General features: G+C 40.8%; 1 protein-coding gene across 1 annotated transcript in view; it reads right to left on the bottom strand.

Moving 5' to 3' along the window:
• Positions 1 to 19,056, bottom strand: part of LOC146805633 (uncharacterized) — a 35,766-nt gene that overhangs the window by 4,444 nt on the left and 12,266 nt on the right. The window lies entirely within an intron of this gene.

Here is a 19,056-nt window from a genome sequence, read left to right as displayed (position 1 = left end):
AGCTCCCGGAGATAGGTAAACAGCAGCTGATGGATGAGAAGGTGTTCTATGCAGCAGGTTCTAGAGGCAAGTAACTTTATTTCCAAATCGCAAAGTATAAGTAGGCCACATCGGCGGTCTTCTGTATAGACTGGCACAGACATTGGTCCACGGTTGCCGCATTTTACCGCTTTAGCAAAGGGCTGTGACTGCGGTGTCAGAATCCTCCACCGTACAGTTCAAATCAGCTGGTGGTCGGCGATCCTGCATGTTCTATTGATGCGATTGGCCTCCACAATGGTGGTCTCTTCTATAGGCAAACACATTCTTTGAACCGCAAGAATCGAAATTACATCCATCAGCCTATGTCTGTGCCCACCATGGTAGAAACCGCCTACTGTGCCATTTGAAAGCCCCTGGGGGCAGCGATCTTGTATGTACCATTGGTGAGATTATGCCTCCACCATGTAATTTTTGAAAACCCTATGTAAAAAACGAGCTTCTAAGTGTGTCCCCCCACTACATTTTCTGTGGGAAGGTGTCAGCTGATGTATGACACCATTCCTCTGTATATACCATTAATTACATGTCAGTATCGTACATGACTGTGAATGATTACACAATGTCCACTGTAAACCAGTGGTGAAGGTTGTTATATGTGCAATGCAGACTGCACAACATGACGGTATCCACCATACAAAAGTTGTTTGAATGATGTGCCCAGTGCAGTTACAGACACATGTGGAGTCCAGAATGGGGTTGATAGGTGGTACTTTTCAGTAATGGTAATTGATCATATTCATCTGGGAGACTTGTATATATTCTATATATTATCTACTGGCGGTCGCCAGTAGATAGTTATAGTTACAACCTAGTTTCCATAGGAAATCTCAAAATTCTATTTTGAATAAGTTTGGCGCCGGCTGACGAATCCTCGCGAAATTTTCAAAACTAATGGGGCGCTCCGTTCAGCTCCTACCCTGAAAGTCTCGGGGTGATACATCAAGCGGGGGCCGAGAAAAAGGGGGGGGTCCCAAAACGCGTTTTCCCCAAGCATTTTTCTGTAGAACCTTTAGTCGCAGCTACAGCCCGAACGGCTGAACAGAATTGCGTGAAATTTGGCAGAGAGGTAGCCATAAGGTCAAGGAAGTGCCTTTTGCAGGTCTGGTGTAAATCTGTTCAGTATTTTATGAGAAAATAGCATTTAAAAGCATATCAATATCTATACGCACGCACCGTGCGCGCACCCTGCTGTGCGCGAGCGCAATTCTGATTGGTTGTTAGATGTCGGTAAACATTCGAATCAGTCGAAAAAAAGGAAGTGTCGGCCGCCATTTTGTCTCTCGCAGTCTGAGGGGGTGAAAAAAAAAAAAAGGTGGAGAACGTGAAAAGGGGGCAGAGTGGACAGTTCCTGACCCCCTAGCCTTAGTCAGGGGGTCACAGAAGGACCCCCAACGGCAAAAAATTTGCTCGGTGCGCGAAGAGCACCGAGTGCCCACAGTGCGCGCACGGTGAAAAACCTGAAAAAAAAATAATAAGTAAATACATAACTTAGCATTTAAAAAAAACGTACAAATTCACTGAAAAAACCATAGGTTTCACACATGTTCTAGTTAGCTGGACATTTCACTCGTAAAAAACCAATGAAATTCCCCCGTTATAGTTAGTGCAGGCAACTATAACTCACGCGACCGCAATCCTCGGCTGATGACGTCAGATATTACATCACTGATGACATATGTGTCTTTATGAAAAATAAATATTTGTAATATATGTATAGCTAAAGATTAATGAAGAAGACATGGGTAAATAAGTGTCTAAATACAGTGATGTAATATCTGACGTCATCATCAGAGGATTGCGGTAGCGTGAGTTATAGTTGCCTGCGCTAACTATAACGGGGGAATTTCATTGGTTTTTTACGAGGGAAAGGTCCAGCTAACTATAACATGTGTGAAACCTATGGTATATATATATATATATATATATATATATATATATATATATATAAAGGAAATGTAACTATTTGGACCGTCTTCTGCCAGGAATGGCATCTCCTAAACCTGTGGTCACTGATGGGGAATGTATTCATCTCTTTTTTTCCATGCATCTTTTCCACTTTCCCCATACAGGAGTTGCTATGTATGCTGTTGTATGTCATACAAATATGATGTGAATTGCTGTTTACTACTAACATATACTCGCATATGTGGTCACATCACTTTTGGGTGTGAGTTGGTAAATGTTAGAGTGTACACTCTGACTAATGTCCATTTGTCTGTACACTCCACACATCGGTACTCTGGCAGAGTGAGAAGAAGACGGCCTCCTGTCTACAGCCCATTTCCAGGTCTTCAAACAATGTAAGAAAGAAGTTATCAGCAAATTTTGTCTCAATAGGCAGAGCATCAAAGATTTATGTGACCAGTTGGAGCCTTACGTCTTCACAGGAACTACCCCACATCTGACTCCAATAGTTAAAGTGATGGCAGTACTGCATTTTCTGCCACAGGTTCCTTTCAGTACACTGTGGCCATATCTGGTGGAATGTCGTAACCCATGTTCAATATAGTACCTCATGATGTACTATCAGCATTGATGAGACACATGGACAGCAACATGCAGTTCCCCAGATATGAAGATTTGCCCAACGTGAAGGGTGACTTTTATTGTTTTGGTCGCATCCTGCATGTGGTTGGAGCTATTGATGGCACACACATGGACTTCATACCAACGCAAGCCAGTGAACAAGTCTATAGGAACAGGAAACACTTCTAGTCTATCAATGTGCAAGTAGTTTGTTTAGCGGATTTGTACATCTCGCACATCTGTGGCAGATTCCCTTCCCTATGACTACTTCATACTGTGGAACAGCATCATACCCAAGTTGATGTCCCAACTACTTCCAGAGAGGGCCTGGCTTGTTGGTGAGTATTATGTGTTCATCCTTTGCATGTGTGTTGTCGGGTCACATTTTATGCAAATGTGTAACTAATCAATGCACTACTGTCTATTTTCCATCTAGGAGACTCAGTGTATCCCAACCACCCATGGTTGTTGTAGACACCATTGAGGAATCCAACAACGCAAGGGGGAGTCCGCTTCAACGACACCCAGGGACAAACACTGCAGCCACTGGAGCAGGCTTTTGGCACTGAAGGTAAGATTCAGATCTCTGGACAAGACTGGGGGAGCCCTCCTCTACTCACCCAGGAAGGTGTGTCAGATCACCATTGCCTGCAGCATGATCCATAATCTTGCACTGTGATGGAAGATCCCTCTTATCGCAGAAGATGGAGACCAGCAGGAGCCACCGGGTGAGGATCCAGAAATTCCAAATGGTGATGACAGTGGTGAAGAGGAAGGAGATTACATGCTTCAACAGCTCATCAACAACTTCCTCAAGAGTGTAAGTATGCTGTGAGATGTCATGACTTTGACTGTTAGAGTGTAGCTGTGAGGAGTATGTTCATGGATACACGTTAGTTCTGTACAGGTGTGTTAAACTCTGTGCACAGCTGTTTGTGGTGGAAGCACTTGACGCATGCACAAATTGTTGATGTTGCTTTGTGTAGGTGACCTTAACATATGTACTATGTACAGTAGAGATTTACAGAGATTGTGGTCATATGTATGGTTTCCTTGCTAACCTGTTTTCGGTACCTTCACCATGTAATCCTCATTAAGACATTTCAGAGTGGTGACATCAACAGGTATATGATGTGGTTTCTAAGTACGATGCGGACATGGATTGTTCCTGGAAATGTCTGTCACAGACTTTGGGTGTACAAATCGGGTCAGTGGCATAGCAAGGGGGAGGCAGAGGGTGGTTCACCCCTTGCAGCATGAGTTTTGTGGGCAGTGGCCTCCCCCCACTCTTACCTGTGGCTATTATGCAGCACACATTACAGGAATCAGCACATCCCCGCCCTTACATGCAGCTGCTATAGGTGGCAAAAGTAGGGACCACTATGGGTGTCACAAGATCTAGCTGCACCACTGAATCGGGTACCAAGCCAGCTTTCCCAGCTATAGGATAGAAGTTGCCAAAACTCAATTTACCGCTTTCCCTGTTGTGCATTGGTCCTTTTGCAGTATGTGTGCCATTATGTGCTCCAACACAATGTGGCTGTTGGGCCAAAACATGCTAGTCTTAATTCACATTCGCTAAGTCCTCAATGAGTATGAACTGGATGTAGCAGTTGATATGTCTCATCATTGTATGCCACAGTGCTTGTGGCACACTACTGACATATGCTTGTGACATTCCAACAGATGCAGCAAGACTGGATTGGAATTAACCTGTGCTCAGAAAATTCTAGTACTTTCATGTTGTGGTTTATTTTATGAAATGATGTGGGTTACCTTTTGTGAGGCTGTTGATGTGGCTCCAGCTGAGGAAATTAACAAATTGTCTGTTGCCTATCCTATTTGGCACTGTTAGATGTGTCTCCTCCCACCATGTTTTTGAAGTATGCAAATAACATTTGTGGTCACTGACACTTGGGATGTCTTGTTTTGCTCTTTTTCACATAACGACAGCCAAATTGGGACAATGGAATAAAGTAGTCCTGAAACTGTGTACTTGTAGGTCTGTCTTAGGGTGGCATGGTTGAGTGAGTGCAAAGCATATTGTTGACAGTATACACGTGCATGCTTACCCAAGTAGCTTACATTTTCATCTGACGGATCACATGGTAATTAAAACATAACTTGCTAGATGTAGATGATACGACATGAGCTAGTGTTGTTGTGAGAAGAGAATGTATTGAAGTGCATGTTGAAAAATATATATGTCCATATAAATTCATGTGTATGCACTTCAAAGATATAATGCTTAGATATATCACACTAACATGAAACCTAGAGTTCCACAGGGCTTCCTAGCTGACTGATTGGACAAGCTTCTGAAGCTATTCTGAACCCCCTTAGAGGTCACTTTGCTTGTCCTGACTTCATGATAGTTTCCATATCTGGTTGTGCAAGTTGCTTACACAGTGTTGAGCCAGCCTTTCTGGTTTGCCCATATCTAGCTGTTTATAATTGTCATGACATGGCACTGACATGGCATTACTAAATGTATATAGCACCCAGAAACCAGTCACTCTGGGAAGAAGCAGTCCGAGAGCCCCTAAGGCAGGAGACCCAACTTCTTCCTTGCTAATTAGCAATGATGCATGCATTTGGTACCAATAAATAAATGTCGCACTGTCTGAGAAAACTTGCTGTATCTGGCAAGATTCATTCATTAGCTCCTGGGAGGGTGCCAGTATTTCCCTATCAAAATGATGTCAGAAAAAGTGGGACATTGGAGGACTGTGATGTCACCAGCCAGTAAGTAACTGTAAGCTAAATAACCAACTTGCTGCAAGTGACCTTTCAGTCTTTCAAATGCTTAGTTAAATCTTAGTATTAATAAAAAGGGGCATTAACTGGCATTTAAACCAGGGGACTGTAGAGAATATTGACATATTCTCTGTATCAATACATTAATTGAGATGTGGCTTCCATTGCAGGAGAGCCCGGGTTAGAGAATAATTTATATGTGCCTAAACATATAAGTAGTGAAAAAAACACGGAACTGATAAGTAACTAAGTTACTTTATGTCAATAAATATTGACAAGTGGCTGGCCCTTAGGGGGGATTATAAAAACCATTGCAGGAGACCCTGTGCTAGGATGGGGTATTGATTTTCCACAGAAAAAGAAACCCTCCCAGAATATAGTGAGTGGAGCTTCTGATTTGCGGGTTGCACCGGAACACAGGGTGCTGATTTTGAAATATGCGTGGTATGTCATGGATGAATGACTGCATTTAAATAGTGTATTGATCTTCAACAGTACTAGGACACTAGGTTTGCTTGAAATGTTTCTTTAAATTATATGAAAAATAAGAGCTTTACTGCATTAGAAAAGCAAAATGGTTTTACGTGGTTTTATCTGGTCCATAACTGTTGATTTTCCTCTTTTTAACTCATTCTGTCCGCTACCCAACAACTTATTCCCTTGTAGGAGACCTTTTGTATTTATCTTTCAGGATGTAAGTGCACATTGTAAGTAAAAAAGAACATTTCATAAGAGTGCCTCTCAGAGGAAAATCATGGTAAGCCCACTAGAAAGTGGCTTTAAAACTGGCAGGAGAGAAAAGTTCAAAACAAATCATCACCAGATAGCCCTGCAGATAAAGGTAAGAATATAAATTTAAAATATTTGAAGTAGTTGCGCGCTACTATGGAAAGTGTAGCTGTAACAAAGTATAGATGTGTGAAACATCATTATATTCCCAGAATAGTAACAATTTGAATTAAACAAATCGAGGCAGAAATACCTAGCATTCCATATTAAAAGAGAATGGACTTTGCGTACATTGTCCTGTGTTTCATAGAAGAAGATTTGTGTTTTTATGTACATAATTGATGTATTAAGGATGGTTCATGTTTAATGTACCTTTTGTAAATGTTATCTCATAACAAAAAAAGCGCTCCGATACCTTTGGGTATAGCTAGAGCTATACAATACTAAAAATAATAATAATTTTAACATAGTAATGTTAAAACTAACTTTACCTAGAAAAAGGCACTCAATAGAAAAAAAGTAGGCCTCACAGAAAAACGAGTGTGTGTTTTACACAACTAGGATATAAAAATTAAAAATAGATGCCCAACCTTTTGTTAGTACTGCCTATCAGCTACCTAGCATCTCAGGGGTATCTTATATGTAGAACAAATAGGAGTTCAGAGCTTGGAAAGCCAAAGTACCAGTAAAATGCGCACACAGGCCTAGGGTTTCATAAGCCTCCTGTGCAAAATGTTGCATCACTCTAATGGCATAGCACTTTATAATGAAATTTCAAGTAAACTCAATATGCCAATAGTGTATACAAAAAAAAAACAATTTAGAAAGCTAATCTGAATGTATCATTGATGTGGCGTAGTTTTGACTCATTAGATACATGATATTAAATGGCATTCACATTATATTAGTAATTGGTGGCTGCTGTAGGGGTGAACTGCTAAAATCAAAGCGTCCTCCTTTAATCACACTGCAAACAATAGATTTTGACTGGCTTGGAATGCCTGGTTTAATAGAATGAACTGAGCTCAGTCACAGCATCAGCTGCTCAAGCTGTCAGTCCGAAGGAAGCTGTCTGTCTGAGCAGAGGGAGGTAATGAGTTGTTTATCTCCCTTTTTGGGTTTCTATGAGGACATTAGAATACAGCACTTTGCTGTCATATTGGACAGCTGGGACACTTGTATTTAAATGGCAGTCCAATATATACCTTTTGAAACAGATAGCATCATAGGGGCCCTGTGTCATTTTTTGACAGGCAGGATTTAGGAGTCCTAGAACACAATGCCTTCTCTCCTGAAAAAGTGTAGAACCTGACACCTTCCGGTTATAAAACACGGCTAGATAAATAAGACAGGGCTTACCTAGGCACAAGCTACATGTAAAGACTGTGGCAACTAGGTTTTAAGTTAGTATGGAATGGCACATAAAAGCACGTGCATTAAAGACAAATAGTCTTGATAATTAGATATAGTTTCATTATTTTGGATAAAAGAAAAAAGGATAAAAGTAAGGACTTTCTTTCCTGTTTCTTTCCTAAGAAGCACATTTGTGGATCTGATGGTAAATAATTACTTATTTCTAAAGGGTGAAACAAACTTTATGTTTCATTAAAACTTCTGTGCTTAGTTTCAAAAGACGTTTTGTAGATGTTATAAATAAATGCATTTAAAGACAAATTGAAAGGAATGAGGCTTGCTTTTCATATGTAGAAACAAAAGGGTTAGTGATTATTATTCAATAATGACTTACATGTAAAATATTATTATAATTCATTGTAATAAAATCGTTTTTGCATTTTTATGCTCTTTATAATGTCTAGTTACCCTCCTGTTAAAATAAATAAAATTTATCAATGTAAAAAATTAACATGTGCTAAGTGCGCATTCAGATTTCAATGTCTAAATGGGTAAATGTTGTGCACTAAAGTAAAAGGACGAATATTAGTTTATCTACCAACGCCAATATTACGGTCTCTTAGTGACAAACTAACATATGATTTCTAGTCTGGCCTAATGTCTGCAGTCTCAAATACAAAGGCTATTAAAAGTTATGCAAAGAGACTAGCTCTAGAGACATGTGAACTACATTGAATGTCTTATGCACATGAAATCTGGGCTCATTATGGCATTCTGAAAACTAAAGTTTTGAGCCAGTGCTTTAGGTGCTAGAAAGCACACAGCACAGGAATAAGTATACAAACAGAAAACGTTACATTTAAAACATCGGGATGGAGGCACCCTCAGTCATGCTTCGAGAGTTACTTTGAATTGTGATGGCCACATGGGGATAACCTTGCTCAAAGGACGGCAGGTTTAAGGGTCGGAGGCCAAGTTCTGTATTTAACACTAACTAGCGTTGCTAAAATCAAAATGCAGACGCAGGGGGTTTTGAGTGAGCACTTTTTTTTTATAAAATAAGTCAGAACTTTTAAAGTATCTTAAAAAAGATTGTGATTTCAACTTTTAGGGGCCTACATTAGACTATGAAAGCATCACAGCATTTCCTGGTGTATACATGTACATATATAATTGTGAAAATGCTAGTTGTACATTTAGTCTATAGCCCTTGTAGTAATAATTCAAATAAATAAATAAGGCTGTATTTGGTTGAAGGGGAAGACATTCTATTCAGCAGTTTTGCTTCTATGTTGGTCTACAGCAAATGCTTTGTGTAGAACACATGTAACACGTGTCAAGCGAATGCACACTCCAGTGCAACTTGTTCTAAATAGAAGGGGAAAAAAAAAAGTAGAATATATATATATATATATATATATATATATATATATAGTACATGCTTGTAATGTTGAAGAGTAGTTTAATAATAACTTCATTCCTTTTAATTCATTAAATTTCCCGATTAGAACATTGTAGGATAACACTACGGGTAATGTACAAAGAAGATCATAGCAGTTGAAAATTGCTCATTTATGAGAATGTTATAATAAAATTAGTTCTGATGATGTCTGAGGCTATCATGTGCATAGGAAAATTAGGGTCAATTTATTGCTCAATTCAAGTTAATAATATTCAGGATATCGTCATTAGTAATTGAACTACATTTAAGAAATGGAAGAATTTACATAGTTGTTTCAATGAAATTATGGCCTTGATTAAGCCTTCCTGGAACTAGATTGGAACCCACAGATCTGTTTTAGGTAACATTAGCTAAAATAAGAATTTCGTATTCTTTTAGGAGCAGATGGGGATGTCACTGTGTTCTTGAGAAATAACTACTGAACATTATCAAGGGACACAGCATAGAGATCAGAGATTACATAAGGGTAGGGTATCAGTGTTATTGTTGCAGTGTTTCAGGATGAAGGTATCAGACACGCCCAAGGAGAATCTCATGTTTCCCCTAAGGTGGGCGAGATAAATGGATACATTTCACAATTTTAATATTAATGAATACGGCCTCTCTAAAATCTAATTTTTCAGGAGTATATTTTTGAATAAATGGAAGTTACACAGAAATACCTACGGATAGCTTAGAGCAGAGAACTTACTGCTTGCAGCTCCAGTAAGGATTCTCTGTTGTATGCACCTCCTGTAGCACACTTCTGGATGTGTTGAGAGATGATGAATGATGCTGTTAGACCGCAGTTTCATAAATATGAAAGGGAAATGGCTGTACAGATCACCAACAATAAGGTTCTAGAACTAGGGAACCAAGAGATTTGGAAAAATGGCCTCCCCATAAAGTGATATTTAAAATAAATAAAACATTAAAAAAAAGAGAGGCTGGTGAAAAGATGCTGTCTAGTCTAACTACCTTGTATGTGAATAGACCTACACACCTAATGAATCTACCTCAAAACTAAATCTTATAATTATAGATCAGAAAAAACATTGTGATCTGTTTCTGCGTGCTACTGCGTTATGGGGTATAGCCCTAACCCCTGTATACAACTGGTAAATGTGAGGACCCGGAAACATCAGAGCCTACACAGTGCACAGCTGAGTCCCTAAGGTTAAGTGTTTTTTCTAGTTTCATACAGTTCTCATCAATACAATGAAATATTCACAACAATTTATTTTGAAATCCTGTATTTCTTATTTCAATATTATAGGATTATATTGGAAACAGTCAATGTTGCATAACAAAACATTAAATCAAGTGGCCATAAGTTAATTAACAAAAACCGCCTTTGTGTTTCAAATTTTTTGTTCAACATAATGCTTCAAAATTCGACCCAATGCATTTCGGGTTTGAAAAACCCTTCTTCAGGGGTACATGCAATAAGATATTGACGATTTGAAGATTGGGAAAGCAACTTCAAGCAGCCTCCGTATGGAACTACAAGAACAGAATTATAAACATTTATCAGTTCTCTATATGCTATATAAAGCAATACACGCGTAGAATAGGATTTGCACATGCCATGCGTTAAGGTGAAGTGCATATTGGTATAGAGAGATGGAAAGAATCAGGAAGTGGAGCCTAAACGGGGTTGAAAAGGTGCGTCAGTGTAACGGAAAACTAATTGTGTTAGCTAAATGAAAAATGGTGCGGAAATAAGAAACCGGTACAACACTTATTATGCGAGCTCTCCCACTAGGTGCTCATAATGTGAAACCAACAAGTAAATGTGATCTAAAAGATATTTGGCAATCTTACCGCGTCTTAATAAAAGAGCGCAATCTCTGTGCCTAAAGGAACGCAAGATAATCAAAAAACGCAAGAAAATAGGTCACCACCAATGCCTAACCGCGTGTGTACACAAAAGGAGTCCGCGTTCTGTGAATCAGAACAGTTCTTACCGTGATGTAGAAATTAGTGCCGAATATCTGCAAGCGAAGATAGCCATTAATTAAATTCCAAACTTCAAAATCAAAGACCCAACACTGTTTATGCGCATGGAAACCAGGTTACAAACTACGGGATGCTCACCCTTTAGCCATCGCCATCCGTCAGTGAAATATACGGATCCTCTCAGCTGAGACGTGCGCGTGTCTACATAATGACACATCCAGCTTAAAAAAGCCTGGCCATTCAAAAAAGAAAAGGAACTTTACTGATGCTTATGGAGTGCAAGTAAGAACACATAGGTGCCGCGAAAGGACATCCCGCGCTGAACACTCTTCTTATAATGCCGCTTTTGAGAAAAATGAGCGATAGTAAAAATAATAATTAAAAACAGAGATACCGATGCTATCTTCAGCGTTAAGTCACAAGTAAACCAGAGTGAGCCAATGTTCAAGTAGCGAGTTCTACGCCACAACCGCTGCCACGGGTGAGAGATGTTCATCAATTTCTGATACCGTTGTCTCAGACTTTGCCCATTGACATCATCTGTGCAGTTTTTTCTACGCATAAAATGGGTAGTGTAGTGGTGCTTAGTGATAGCAGTACCATGGCGGCCTCGTGACGAGGTCTAGCATCCAACATGGACACACCAAGGTATCGGATGTATCGTAATTTGCTCAGCGGTGAAACCTCAGCCATGGAGGGAATGGAATCCCTATCAACATCCTTTCTGATCGCTGCGATCCATGCGGAGTCAACTCCAACCGCTGCGGTTGGTAATTCAGCTTGCATAAAGCATAATACAGCGGGGGGTGGGGGGGAGAAACCGTGGCCTCTGCGGTTGGAATCGAACCGTGCCCATGTCTGACCGGCATCGTAATAAGCTCCTTAGTTCTGTCCAGCTACACACGTGTCGACTGCAGTGGAAATTAATCTAAAGAAAATAAAGATTCTCATTTTGGCTGGAGGAATCAATGTGGCTGGAAACATGTTATTTTAATGGTAACAGGATTTCCAGGAAACAGTCATACGATTATCTTGGTGTTATAATTGATGCAAGGAGTTTCTTTGTTCATCATATTGGGGTTGTGGAAGCAAAATCCCTGGCCCTCCTACCCTTTTGTTTAAACTGTCCAGCTAGCTTTGGGGACTAAGCCTTGATCCACTCCTGAAGGTAAGGATGGCCATGGTTTTTCCAACCTTGTTTTATAGCAGAGAGATCCTGTTAGCGAGGGATGGAAGCTCATAACTAACCTGGTCACTAGGATCTATAAGGCTGCTCTTCGCCTGCCTCAGTTCCTCATCATCTGTGCAGATCTGACTGGAACTTGGCCTTCTTGATCAACAGGGGTTCGGGTAGGTGCTTTCTTAAATATTTGCCTTGAACTCTGGTTGACCACGGAAGGAAGCTTGGAGACTTTGTTGTGGCAAGAAATTGAGTTAGTTGGGGTCAAATGGCTTCACTCCTTGGATGTTGCAACCAGCTGACTGCCAAAGAGCTTTGGATCTCACGCGTGACCCAATTTCCCTTTAAGCAAAGTATCAGAAGGAGAGTGTGTTGGCAAAGAGTAGGAACTCCTGGACAGTTAGTAGATCCTACCAGCAGATGCATCAACTAACCTATCTGGCCTCCACATAAAATATAAAAAACTTAAGTCTATGGCTCTCAGGCTAGGGTAATTGCGTTCTTGAAACATCTAGCCAGGTGGCTTAGGCCATCGGAGTAATAACATGCAGGGGCTGTAGTGTGCATGAGAAATCGTTTCAACGCATCATTTGTAGCTGCCCTGCCTTGTTGGAAGAATGGCAAGTGCTCCTTAGACCAGAATTGAATAAATTAGGCATCCTCACATTCCAGCAGGCCATCAATGCCCTTAATCTGGACCACACTCTTTTGAACATTCAACTGACCAGGTTTGTGGACTTAGCTGTCATCAAACTAAGTAGGTAGAATGCATCTCGTGGTGAGGCATCAGCCACAAGTTTAAACATCCCTTAAGATGGCAGGTCAGCTTTTAGTGCTTGGAGGCAGCCCTGGCCAGTAAAAAGACTTAAGAGTAACCCAGAAATTCCTTTTGATGATAGGCATTTTACTTAAATCAAAATGGAAGGAGGGAGAAGCGGAGGGTCTTTCAGCTTCCAAGCGATACTGGTCATTTAATTAAATGGTGGGAGAGAACGAACCACAATAGTCTCAATGTCAGTCTCTAGAAAATTGTTTCAGAGACCCTCAACTACACATTCACAGTCTGCTGTGTATATAAACTCTGCTTAGTGTGGTTTGGTGTATAGTGTCATCATTGGGTCTGTAACTGGAGTGTCCCATTGTCCAAGTGATATCGTAACCTCACCAGGTGGGAGACTGGATGGTTGGCAGTGGCGAGTAAGTTAAAATGACCTCCTATCCTATTTTTTGCGGAGCCTCTGGCATTAAAACTATTGTGGTTCATTCTTCCCAGCTTTTTGATTAAATTATACGTATATACGTATTTTACAACAGGCCACATAGTGAATAATGGTGGCTCCGGCACAAAGGAACGGTCCGCCGGCAGCACCAAGGAGGAGTAGAATGAGCGTTATAAATCTAATGTGCCACACGAATAGCTATGTGTAGCATGTACTACGGTATTTAGGTATTTATTGCTCTAAGGTTTATTTAGCTTAACTATGAATTTTAAAGGAAATAACTGGTTATTGCAACCCATTTTTAGTTAAACAAGTCTTCTGCTCTCTTGCCCCTTGCATTTTGCATCATCCTGTTCTTCTGAGCAGCTTTTTTATGTAGGCACATTTTTCCTTTTAGCCTAATTTAATTCTGAATATTGAGTTGATTTGCTGGGTGGTTCTGCCACATTTTTCTAATCTCATTGTAAAAGTGAAATCAGTTGATTACATAGTATCATTTGAATTTAATAAGTCTTTGTATATGAATATTAATGCACTTATGCGGTCTTATTTTGAAATGGTATTAGGTAACCGAAAAATAAATGTATAAATTATCTATAAAAAAAAATAAAAATATATATATATATATATATATATATATATATATATATATATATATATATATATATATATATATATATATATATATATATATATATATATATATTTATATTACCTACTGGCGGTCGCCAGTAGGTAGTTATAGTTAAGACCACGTTTCCATAGGAAATCCGCAACATTCTATTTTGAATAACTTTGGCGCCGGTCGACGAATCCTCGCAAATTTTTCAAAATAGGTGGGGCGCTACGCTCCGCTCCTACCCTAAAAGTCTCGGGGGGATTCGTCAAGCGGGGGCTGAGATAAAAGGGGGGTCCCAAAACACGTTTTTCCCATGCATTTTTCCATAAGACCTTTAGACAGGGCTACAGCCCGAACGGCTGAACAGAATTACTAGAAATTTGGCAGAGAGGTAGTCCTCAGGTCAAGGAAGTGCCTTTTGTAGGTTTGGTGTACATCTGTTCAGTAGATTCTGAGAAAATAGCCTTTAAATCAATATATATATCTGAGCCAGCTTACGGTGCGCTTACGGTACGCTTACCGTACGCGTACGGTGGCGTGCGTGATTCTGATTGGCTCTTAGATCTTAGTAAACATTCGAATCGGCCGAAACCAGGAAGCGGCGGCCGCCATTTTCTCTCTCGCACTGAGAGTCATGTTTAAAATATAAAGCACAAAACCATGTAAAGGGGCTGTTTAGACAGCTCCCACACACATAGCCATGTTGAGGGAGTCCCCAAAGGTCCCCCAAGGCCAAAAACGGAATTTTTATTTTTTCGCTAATTCCGCCGATTACGCTTACCGTACGCGTACGGTAAAAAAATTATAAAAAAAAAAAATTATCCACACTCTCCCCACCCCGTGTGCAATAGGTGCCCGAAGGCCACAATTGTGCTTCGCTTATTAGAGATGACATAAACTAAAATATTTAAAAAAATAATAAAAAAAAAAAATTATCCAAAGTCTCTCCACCCCGTGTGCATGGCTTATAACCTGTACGAAAAAGTAAAATATCTTTCGAAACAAAGTGCATCATACGTCCTCCATGTGCGCACGGTGCGCAAAGCGCATCATGCGTACATGGCCCATCTAGCGTAACGTGGGCACGCGCACGGAACGAACTGCGTTAAGTGGGCGCGCACGCCACGAATGGCGTAAAGTAACTTTGCATTTAAAAAACCTTGCAAATTCACTGAAAAAACCATAGGTTTCACACACGTTATAGTTAGGAATTATCATTTAAAAAACCTTGCAAATTCACTGAAAAAACCATAGGTTTCACACATGTTCTAGTTAGCGGAAATTTTACTGATAAAAAACCAATGAAATTCCCCCGTTATAGTTAGTGCAGGCAACTATAACTCACGCGACCGCAATCTTCTGCTGACGACATATGTGTCTTTATGAAAAAAAAATATTTGTAATATATGTATAGCTAAAAATGTATGGAAGAAGACATGGGCAAATAAGTGTCTAAATACAGTATTAGCATCAGCAGAGGATTGCGGTTGCGTGAGTTATAGTTGCCTGCACTAACTATAACGGGGGAATTTCATTGGTTTTTTATCAGTAAAATTTCCGCTAACTATAACATGTGTGAAACCCATGGTTTTATCAGTGAATATATATATATATATATATATACACACATATACACACATATACACACACACACACACACACACACAATACTCGTCCACAATCCGTCTGTTTTAGGAAAGACGAGGCAAACCCAGATTCAGTGTTTCAAAGTTTATTCCGTGCCCTGCACAGCCGCCATTACGCGTTTCAGCTCCCAAAGAGCCTTGGTCACATGATACACCACATGATTCTAGTTACACCATTTAAAGTGACAATACGCGGGAAGGGACAGGCAGACACTGCCGTGTCAGAATCATAGACATTGAAAACATATCAGCATAATGCTGCGTGATTCCCTTTCATTTTTCCCAATACAAAATTGTAATTTACAATTCAATATTTTAACATAACTATAACATAACTATATATATATAAAGCTCCGTGGGGTGTCCAACAATAGAGCAGCACTCAAGACCACAGACCGCTTATTCCCCATAAAGCCTTAATAGGTACGAGCAGTTCACGCAATCCAGTCCTTTAAAAAAAAGCGGACCGCCGCAATTCGAGATCAACTCTTCCTCAGAGGCAGTAGCAGGCGAGAGAAGGCATGGAGGACTGCAACTTCCTATTATGCGAAACTCGAGAGCCTGATTGGTCCGCTCTGAATGAGAACATGTTGGGATTGTGAACTATGCATAATTAAGCCTTGAATGAGACTGCCTGTACCTTTAATTAAAGCTCACCTGTGTCCGAGTGCAATTCAAATGTTGGAACTTCCCCACGAGCAGAACACATATATATATCTCAAATTTTGCAATAACACGCACTCTCAGAGTCCCGTAAAAGGAAAGTTTATTTAAGGTTCAGGGTAACGCGTTTCGGCAGCGGACTTGCTTGATCATTTCACTCGTACAAAACCAGAGAAATGCCCCCGTTATAGTTAGCTCAGCTAACTATAACTCGCGCCTCCACAATGCACTGCTGATGACGTCACATATTACATCATTCATGACATGGCCAGTGACATCACTGATGACATCACTGATGACATCATCCAGTGACTGTTTTAAATATGTATTATATATATGCCAAGGTGTACTGAAGAATGAGTGGGTGTATAAGTGTCTGAATGAAGGATTTAGTAGGTGCGTGACTGACTGTTTAAGTGAGTGATTAAACGGGTCTTACTAAATGCATGGGTTAGTGACTAAACTGCATGAATGTCTATATCAGTCTGTCTGTTGTATAAGCTGCTGCATGGGTTGGTCAGTAGCTACATGTGTCTATATGGGTTAACGATTGGTTGGCTGAGTATTTGTATTGGTGCCTGGGTGTATGTGTGGGTGGGAGGGGTGTGAGTCTGTGAATAGTTGTTGATTCACTGTGTGTATGGGTTCAAGAGTGCATGTGGAAACAGCTGTATGGGTGGGTATGGGTGTGTTGGTGAGTGAATGAATGTCTCAATGGTACATGTTCAAGTAACTACATATGTAAAAGGCAGTGTATGTGAAAGTTGAAGTATATAAATGACTATACGCGAGAGTCAGTGATTATGAGAGTGGCTGTATGGATGAGTTTGCACTTGTATCAGTGTTTGTAGAAGAGAGTAAATATGCATTTGTTTCTGTTTGAATAAGTGATGTGGTGCGAGTAGAACTGTATAGATCAGTAAATGGACGTGTGATTGATTATTTGCATGACTGACTAGGTGTAAGTGCAACTCTGGAGGATAGGTGGTGTGTGAGTGTCTGTATAGGTTTATGAGTGCATATGATAGTGTTCTATTGATGAGTGACTGCATGTAGGAGTGATTGTATGGGTGAATAAGTGGATAGGTTTGGAGAACTAGGAATCAGTGAGTGCGTATGTAGTAACTGGTATTGGTGTCTCAATGGTTTCGAAAATGGTAGTCTGTAATTTACAGTGGGTGTATCAAAGGTTGTATTAGAGTGTGAGGCGGTGGATCAGATTTTCATGTGGATGATATCATCAGTGATGTTACTGACCATGTCATGAATGATGCAATATGTGAAGTCATCAGCAGTGCATTGTGGGGGCGCAAGTTATAGTTAATTCAGCTAACTATAACGGGGGAATTTCTCTGTTTTTGTCTGAGTGAAATGTCCAACAAAATATAACGTCCATGAAAGCTGTGGTTTTTTCAGTGAATTTCTAAGGTTTTTTTAAATGCTAATTTTGAATTATAATGATCAAAGCTATGGTTTTTTCAGTAATTTAAATTTTTTTTTTTTTAGATATTTTATAACTTTAATATCCCAAAAATCGTTTTTGTATTTTTTTTGTTTGTTATTCAAATATAATTTGTTTTCTTAAATATATTTTTTGGGGAGAAAAAGTGGAACCGCGCACCCATCATGTACCCATCTCGCTGCCTGTGCGGATTCAAACCGCATATTGGTAAAGTCGTTAAGGATGCGTGTTTCAGCCAGCCCACTCCGCTTACACTTACAGGGAGATACCTACAACGCTACATGTCCAAGGTCCTCCCTCATGGCTGCTTTACACACACACCACACCCATGCAGCACAGGCGTCACAGACATGTGACCCTGCCAATAAAAAGGGCCGGGCATACGTGCTCGACACCATTTCCACTCTCTATCTGGGTGTTTGTGTGCTTATTATGTTGGTGGCAGCCGAGGCACTTTGACCAACACGGGCCCCCCGCAACATCGCGGTGAGTTGAGGTGCACAGAGATGGTGGCAGCCGAACCACTTTGCCGGACACTGGCCTCCTGCCATGTGACGATGACTTGAGCTGCACTGAGTTAGTGCCACCAGAGCTGAGCGGGTGTGCAGCCTGCGATGATGCGTGGCCTCAATACGCTATCCTGGTAATCAAGACCCGATTTAAATTGTGAGCTCGGCTGGGCCGCGTGTACGCCAAAAGCAGCTGGCTGTACAAACATGACTCGGCGCGGTGCGGTGCAGCAGGATGCGCTGGGGGAGTGTGCTGCGGCATCCAGCGACCACTGAGGAAGTTACTCCCGGCACGTGGTGTGCCCTCTTGGAGACACGCCTGTGGCGGCAGATGGGTATTGGGGTCTGGGTGCGCAGGGTTGGGCAGTCATCGCTGGGTGCCGGACTATTCTCGGCTCGGGCCCCGGGCTGGGATGCTTGCAAAAGATGTAAGAATCATGCACACTGCCTGAGAAGTTTGCGACGACATGAGTATTCAGGTCCCGGTGGTCCAGAATTGCCTGCACATTGTTGGAATGCGTGTGGTTTGTTGCGGTGATTGGGTGCAGTTTCAGCAGGAGGCACAAATAGTACATGTGTGCTATCAGTTGCCCCCAACACGTGCAGGAAGGCTGCTATAGCCTCTTCAGTGGTTTCTGTGCAGTATAGGTGAAGTGAACATGCATGTGTATCAAGCCGAAACGAACCCAGATGCTTACAGGTGTGATCAATCCTGCATAATGAGACCGCAACAGAAGTTCGTGTGGTTGTAACATTCTTTATCTTTCCTACGAAGCTTATGACCACACAAGTCATTTTGTGCTGGATTGATCATACCTGCAAGCATTCCGGTGTGTCCAAGTGCAATACATTGTACCATATACGTTTGTGAGCATACTAATGCTTGACCATTATCTTCATTTATCCAACAGGTTTCTGAATACAGACTTTAGGGATTTCCAGGATGATCT

This window comes from Triturus cristatus, chromosome 8 (genome assembly GCF_964204655.1).
Source record: "Triturus cristatus chromosome 8, aTriCri1.1, whole genome shotgun sequence".
NCBI classification, from domain to species: domain Eukaryota; kingdom Metazoa; phylum Chordata; class Amphibia; order Caudata; family Salamandridae; genus Triturus; species Triturus cristatus.
The sequence above is the reverse complement of the archived record's forward strand: the minus strand, read 5'-3'. Positions and strand labels throughout refer to the sequence as shown.